This window comes from Oratosquilla oratoria, chromosome 30 (genome assembly GCF_046742065.1).
Source record: "Oratosquilla oratoria isolate Oo_2021 chromosome 30, ASM4674206v1, whole genome shotgun sequence".
In the NCBI taxonomy this organism is placed as follows: Eukaryota; Metazoa; Arthropoda; class Malacostraca; order Stomatopoda; family Squillidae; genus Oratosquilla; species Oratosquilla oratoria.
Genome location: NC_134806.1, coordinates 11,912,142 through 11,919,641, shown reverse-complemented (window position 1 = coordinate 11,919,641; position 7,500 = coordinate 11,912,142). Strand labels below are relative to the sequence as shown.

The window sequence follows — 7,500 nt, the reverse complement described above, 5'->3', positions numbered from 1 at the left end:
CGTCAAATCTTGTGAATTCCAATAACTGGAAGACGATTTTGCTTCTAGATATCCCTAAGGACAATTCAACAATGCGTCTAATATTCGTGTAGGTTTAACTTCTCATAGTTCGTCATTCAGCTTCGCAAAGGAAATCTGACATTTGGAAATTCGAAAAATAAAAGATTGTAATCTAAGTCGTTTCTGCTCAAACGGATTCATCTTACTCGCATAAGTCATTCACTCTTCCATCGTGACGGCTTTTTCTTTAAAGACTATTCTGTCTAAAGCCAGGCGATTTCAATCAGCTGAACGGGGTCGAGGATTTAAAAGAGAGAGTTTTTGGTGTCGTCTCTTCCTTTCTCACTACATACAAATCATTCAGTTTAGAGAATCTCTCCAAAGATGTCAAAAACCAGCAAACCCTTCTCTCATTAGAAAATATCTATTTTTTTTTTCTAGTTAAATGGACTTAGCTTACTGGCTTATCAGTAAAATCTACGGGTGGTTTTCATGAGCGTAGAGAATGGTGTTCGTGTGATTCTAACTTTCTAATGGTACAGAGCATTCGCCAAGTCTGTCTAAAGGTCTCGGAAGTTCGGCGTTGAGACTCTTCAGTTAATCTCGGCACTGAGGAAAGGTCACGGAAGGGAATTACTTACAGATTTCATTCTATTAATTATACAATGGCTAACGTCGGAAAGATTTTCTTTGTTTCCTTAATTGATTAATGTGTATATTGATTAATCTATTTGTTTATTTATTTGTTCGTTTAATTATGAATGTATTTATTTATTTCTTTGTTTACTTATTTATAAATATATTTACTTATCTATATATTTATTCACTTGTCTATATAATCATTTGTTTATTTATTTATCTATTTATTTTGTATCCACTTCTGGTCTATCTTTTTTAGGGTAGATGTTGAAAAACCTAACCTAACCTAACCTAACTTAACCTAACCTAACCATTCCCTACCGTGACACTCCTTCCTCTGATCCGAATCGTCTGGCGTCAGTCAGCTTAAAATTGCTCTTACGCCACCTTAGCCAAAGATCTTATCGAGACATGTTTTGTTATCCATTGCAATATAATTTCTGATCGTAAGGACGCACGCATTTTATAAACAGAGACGTTCTCCTTATTGATCGAGTTTTGTCATGGTGATATACTGTTTGATGTGGTGATAGCACCCGAGGCTGCGGTGGTAGTACCTAATGTTGTGATAATACTGATGATATAATCACTGCAGCAGACTCAGGCGAAAGAAGCCACGCCTCCATATCTTACTCGGCCAATCACGTTCGATCTTGAATTATACGTATTAGTTGAGAGGTGGGTTGTGATTGGCCAAGAATTAAATGGGGCGTGGCTTGTTTTACATGAGATCACTCTAATACCGATGCTGTGATAATGCCCTGAGGTAGTAATATCAAAACGGTAGTGAAGATACCAAAAGTATGACATAACTAGTGAGAATACCAGTTCTATGGTGATAATACCAACAAGTGTGGTGATTATGCCAACACCGAGGTGAAAATACTAACACACCACTTCGAGTATAGTGAGGACATCAGTGCCTTGGTGGTGATACCAACCGGTGTGGTAATTATCCTAACACTGTGGTGAAAATACTAGCACTGGTGATGAGATAGCGATGAATCTAAAGCCATGGGTGATAATACCGATAGTGTGGTGAAAGGAAGAGGATGGTCTGGGAGGCAGCAGCCTGGCGGATCCATTGTGGGCTCCAGCAGCAAAGAACGGGAGGATTGATCAGCATCTATGCCCAAGTAATTAGGTTTGGAGAGGAAGAGTGACAGTGTAGAGGGACGGAGAGAGCGCGAGGCGGGAATGGACAGAGAGAGGAGGAAGGTAGGGAAGGAGAGGAGAGGAAAGAGTTGAGAGTTGGGGGGGTTGAGGATAAGGTGAGACGGGGGAAGAGTAGAGACGGGAAAAAGAGAAAAAAGACGGAAGAGTAGAGGACAGAGAAAAGAGAGAGAAATACACAGGGAGATGGGTCACGGAGGAAGACAGAATGGAAGGGGAGAAGAGAGAGACAAATAGGCAGGGAGAAAGGGAAAGATATGGGAGAAGAGAAGAGGAAAGACAGGAATCGTGGAGAGAGAAAGCAGGAAGAAATACGAAAAAAGAGAGAGGAGGAAGAGATAGAGGCTTGGAGAAAGAGAGACGGGAAAGAGACGAGAGAGAATCAGACATATAAAAAGAGAGGGAAAGAGAGAGATAGACAGAGAGAGAGGGAGACAAAGAGAGAAGAAGAGAGAAAGTGATGTAGGAGAGAGAAAGAGATGTGGGAGAGAGAAAGAGATGTGGGAGAGAGAGAGAGAGAGAGATAGAGAGAGAGAGAGAGAGAGAGAGAGAGAGAGAGAGAGAGAGAGAGAGAGAGAGAGAGAGAGAGAGAGAAGTATTTGGGAAAAAGAGATAGGAGGAAGAGATAGAAACAGGAGAGAAACAGAAATATAAAGAGAGATGAGGAGAGAGAGAGGGGGAAGAGGGAGAGGGAGATGAAGAGGTAGAGAAAGGTAGAGGGAAAGTAAAGTGGAGGGAGAGAGGCACTCGGAGAAGAGGAGAAAGAGAGGCGGAGAGGGAGTGAAGAAGGTAGAGAGAGAGGGAGAGGTGGAAGTGTGGGATGGGATGAGGTGGGGGAAGGGAGGAGGGAAAAGGTAGGGACGCTGAGGTGTGGTTTTCACCTCGGGTCATGAAGCATGTAAAAGGTTACATCGAGAGTGGTGAGGACAGCACGAGGAGGAGGAGGAGGAGGAGAAGAGTAGGAGGAAGTGCAAGAGGGAAGGAGGAGGAGGAGGAGATAGGAGGCGGACGCGGTGGAGGAGGCGCAAAGAGGTAATATGATACTGAAAGAAAGGAGAAGAAGGAAAGCGAGGAAGAGAGGGGAGAGGTGCACGAGAAGATACGAGTAATGGGGGAGAAGATGGGAGATAGGCAGGAGACAGGAGGGGGATGAGAAGGGATTGATATGAAAGAGAGGAGAGTGAAAAGAGACAGAACTAAAGAAAGAGAGGATAAGAAAATAATAGGAAACGAAGCAGGAAGAACCCATGCCATCGAGTTAATAAAACGGACTTATCTTGTGCCAGCAACGGAGTCCTCAGAAAATCTAATAAAATAATTTTTTTATTTCACGTATATGTATTTAATCATTCAGGTACTAGTACTTGCAGGCTTCGTCCGCTTCTGATAGTGTCGATTAAAAACGGAAGAGATAAAATCATCAAGACGCAATTTCTCGCTCGACGTAAAGGTCAGACTGACCAGACCGACCCTGAAGCTGTCGATAGTCTTCTGCTGCCCACAATGCACTGCGACGTTATGGAGAGGCGGGGGGAAGGGGCGAGGCAGGAAAAGAATAGACGCGATTGAAAGGCGAACGCGCTAAATGAGTAGTGAAACTGATGGGCAGTAGTTAATTGTCACTTTCATTCGTTGATTTTTCAGAATGTGCGAGACTTCCATGATGAAGGGAATGTCTTTGGGGGAGGAATTGAATTTTGAGAAAAAGCGGAGGAATCTTTGACCTTCAGATGAAGCAGTGAGAAAGGATCTCACGTTAGCTCCAGGAAATGCCGATCTTCTCGAGATGAAGACGTTATCGCACGAAATCTCAAGACTTTTCATAATTCCTGGAGAATTAAGTGGCGCCTATTCTCTTATGCTGTGTTTTAAGAATTTCCAATATATACGCAATTTCTGCTAAGGAAATGGAGAATTAGGTTCTTGTATGGAAATATCTTTCTCGTGGTAATGAGCTTAACAACACATACACACACACACACACACACACACACACACACACACACACACACACACACACACACACACACACACACACACACACACACACACACACACACACACACACACACACACACACATACGCACGCACGCACGCAGGCACGTACACACGCACGCACACACATAGACATACACACGCACACACAGGCACAGACGCACAAACACACACACACATACATATAAATGAGCGTCGAAATTATCCCGTTTCGTAAGTCGACAGCAAAACAAAATTCAGTGAATTCCTTATGTTATTTCTATTTTATCTATGTATATTTCTGTTTAATTATTTGTTTATTCTTTATTCATTCGTTCGTTTTTCTTTTTGATTTGTTCATTAATTATTAATCTATTTTATTTTATTTTTATTTTACTTTATTTTATTTTATTCTATTATCTTATTTATGTATTTATCTATTTATTTATTTATTGATTTATTTTGCCTCGAGTCATCTTGACTGAGACGGTATATCTGATATGCCTCGATGGTCGACTACCGGATGTCCTATGACTTTCTCTAGCTCAGCGTTTCCAAACCTGGGGATGCTGAAATCAGTTATAGGGGGTGCTGGGAAGTGATGCACACAAAAATTACCTAGTTGTGCATATTTGACTTTTTCCAAGCTATTTAATTTTTCTAGGGTGTTCTTATTTTTTCTAGAAACAATATTGTCAATTTGGTTCATTTCTAAGGAATCAAGAAAATAGATCATCAAGCAGTACACTTCATTTTATTTTATCCTTTTAATAGCAAGATAGGGGTGTGGACTGCTTAGACATGAGAACAGGGGGTGCTCTGGTCGGAAAAGGTTGGGAAACGCTGCTCTAGCTGTTGGATTCTTCTTTGCTCGTGACCTAGTAGTTTTGCATTGATTTTTTGTTTTCTCTTCTTCCTCTTTTTTCCTTATTTCTATTTATTTACTCATTTTTCTATGTATTTATCAGTTCATGTTTGGTTGGGGGAGTGATTCATACTGCCTCTCAGCTGTCCTGTTGCTGTGTTTGGAATATTGTATTACATCTATCTTGATGCCGCTCTCTCACTTCACGGAGTGATATCGCCTACTGAATGCCTGTGCGGACAAGATTGGTAACGTCGTCTGCTTCGATGACTGTAGTTGGCTTGTCTACCAGCAGATGGCGCCGGTGAAGCAACGTCACCATAAACAAACATGGCGTGTGGTTCTGAGAATCGGGATTAGAGGCTGAGCTAACACGCTTGTTCGTACACAGTATGCAGGGAGATGGTATTTTTGCTGTACATGCGGATGGGTTTTGTGAAGTTAGTTTGCGGTATATATAGATGAATGAAAGACTAACAGAAATTGCAGGATTTTTTAGGTCTATATATCAAAGAATGGCAGCCCATAAAGAGACCCACTTTCAAGTCAAGTAGTAGTTTAGGAAAAGTTGTCCTAAAATGACTTTAACGTAAGTGTCCAAGTCATGTATCAAGAGAAAGAGAGTTATAAAGCCTTCCAGCTGAATGCAAACACGCTCAGCACTCTTAAAAATTAAGTACGCTCTGATATTAACGATGCTGCAAGAAGAATATTATGATATTAGATTTATCACATGTAAGTAGCAAGTGCAGGATTGTATTATGAGTCTGAATGTCGTGAATGTTCGTGTCTCGTAGCTGGGGTTCGTTAGGGCTTGTAAACTCTTTAACTAGATTTATGAGTGCTAAGATACATTTATTTGTGTACTTATTAATTTATTCATCTACTCATTTGATTGTTTTGTTTGTTTTATTTGTTACTCTTTTATCCATTCGTTTCTTTTTTGTTTTTTTATCTGTTTGCCTGTTTATTTATTTATATATTTAACTTTTGTGTATTTATTTGTTAATTTTTGAGCTCCGCTTCCGGGAAGAAATATCACCAAGGCTGATTGCTTCACCGTGATGTGCACAGAGACTGTATCATTCCGTTTAGGTCAGTTCAGTCCTGCAGTAAAGGTTGTAAGTTACATATATTCATACTACAGTGTATCTGTGTGAATGTTTACGTTTCTTGAAAATACAGATGCGACATTATCGTTATGAGTTTTTAGATTTTTTTTCGTTCATCTGGGCAATCATTTATTCATTTAGGTTTTATTCAATTACTTATTTATATATTCGTTTATTTCTTCATGCATGTATATATCTGTTCATTCATTATTACTGTGTGTGATTATTCATGTATTTACTTATAAAATTGATCATATATTCATTCATTCACTTATCAAGTTCTTTCTTTAAGTCCTTCAACAATTTGACGTTCTCATTTGAGTTTTACTGACCAGCGTCTGACAATTTCAATTAACTTGAGTATTTTTCTGATCTATTGAAAATTGAGGTTGAATATATATTATTTTCACATGTGTTTAGAAAAACTGGTATGAGATGTTAAGTGCGCAAGCACGGTAAGGCTAGTAGGACAGTATGCAAGACATTTTCAACTGCTTTGAAAAGCAATTGGATGGTCACTGGCCGAGCGGGTTAGAGAATTGCTACTTGCGGCAAAGGTCGAGGTTATGCCGGTTCGAACCCTACCACCGGCGAGTTGAGCCAAGGGCATGGTTCATTAAGTTCAAGGCTACAAAGTCCTAAGAAAGGGGTACCGTTGTAGCCTCCTGATAAGAGGGGATTTTTGCGACGTTAAGCAGAATCACGATAGGCAATATCTACTTTCAGTCAAAAAAAAAAAAAAAAAAAAAAACAGAAATGGAAATCAAAAAGCTCCTAACTTTTATGCCGAAAATGTCGAAGAATTGGAGGATCGAGGGGCCTCTTGACCAGAATGATCGGATTTATCATGCGGGAATATGCTAGACAGAAACTGAAATTATGCTAGATTAGCAAAAATAATTTTAAATCTTTTGTTTCTTTTAATACGTTCAGTTTCTGTTATATTTATTTAATGATATTGTACTATTTCAAAGGAAAATATATTAAATTGAGTGTAACTATGCAAAATCTGGGCACCCTGATCTTAACCCCTTACTTAACGTGTGATACTCATCCTTGTATACGGGAATTTACCAAAGAATTATATTAATTTCCGTAGTACCCCTCCTCAGAGGGACGCCACTATGTCAACGTTGACTAATCACATTTTTTTGTCCTCCAACTCCTTCCAATTTCAGGTGCATTTAGAACATGGTGTTTTATATACATAAGTGTGATAGGTAATCAATGCACTTTGTTGAAAAATGTACATTGCCTCGTGTGATGGCTTGATTGATTTTGATTTTTTTTTCTTGTTCTTTCAGGTACATCAGGGTTGGACAAGTGAAGAGTGTGGACAGACTGTGGTAGTAAGTATGTAAATACCTTGGATCGGTATGTTAGGCGGTTTTGTAAAGGCACAAACAATGACTCGCTCACACACACACAAATGCGCACGTATATGCATATATAAAGAAACGCACACATACACACACATATCACTCACACACATCACTCACACACGTACACATACGCACGCACACACACACACACACACACACACACACACACACACACACACACACACACACACACACACACACGCACGCACGCACACACACGTACACAAACACACACACACACACACACACACACACACACACACACACACACACACACACACACACACGCACTCACACACGTACACAAACACACACACACACACACACACACACACACACACACACACACACACA

The 7,500-nt window shown here is 40.0% G+C and overlaps 1 protein-coding gene across 24 annotated transcripts in view; it reads left to right on the top strand.

Annotated features, from left to right (window-relative positions):
• Positions 1–7,500, top strand: part of Cadps (calcium-dependent secretion activator 1) — a 1,142,346-nt gene that overhangs the window by 290,134 nt on the left and 844,712 nt on the right. Inside the window, exon 2 of one of the 24 annotated variants that reach the window (XM_076212566.1) lies at positions 7,069–7,113. The exons of the other annotated variants lie outside the window; for them this stretch is intronic. The gene's annotated coding sequence lies outside the window, so the exon portion shown is untranslated. The remainder of the gene's footprint in view (positions 1–7,068; positions 7,114–7,500) is intronic. 24 annotated transcript variants of the gene reach the window in all.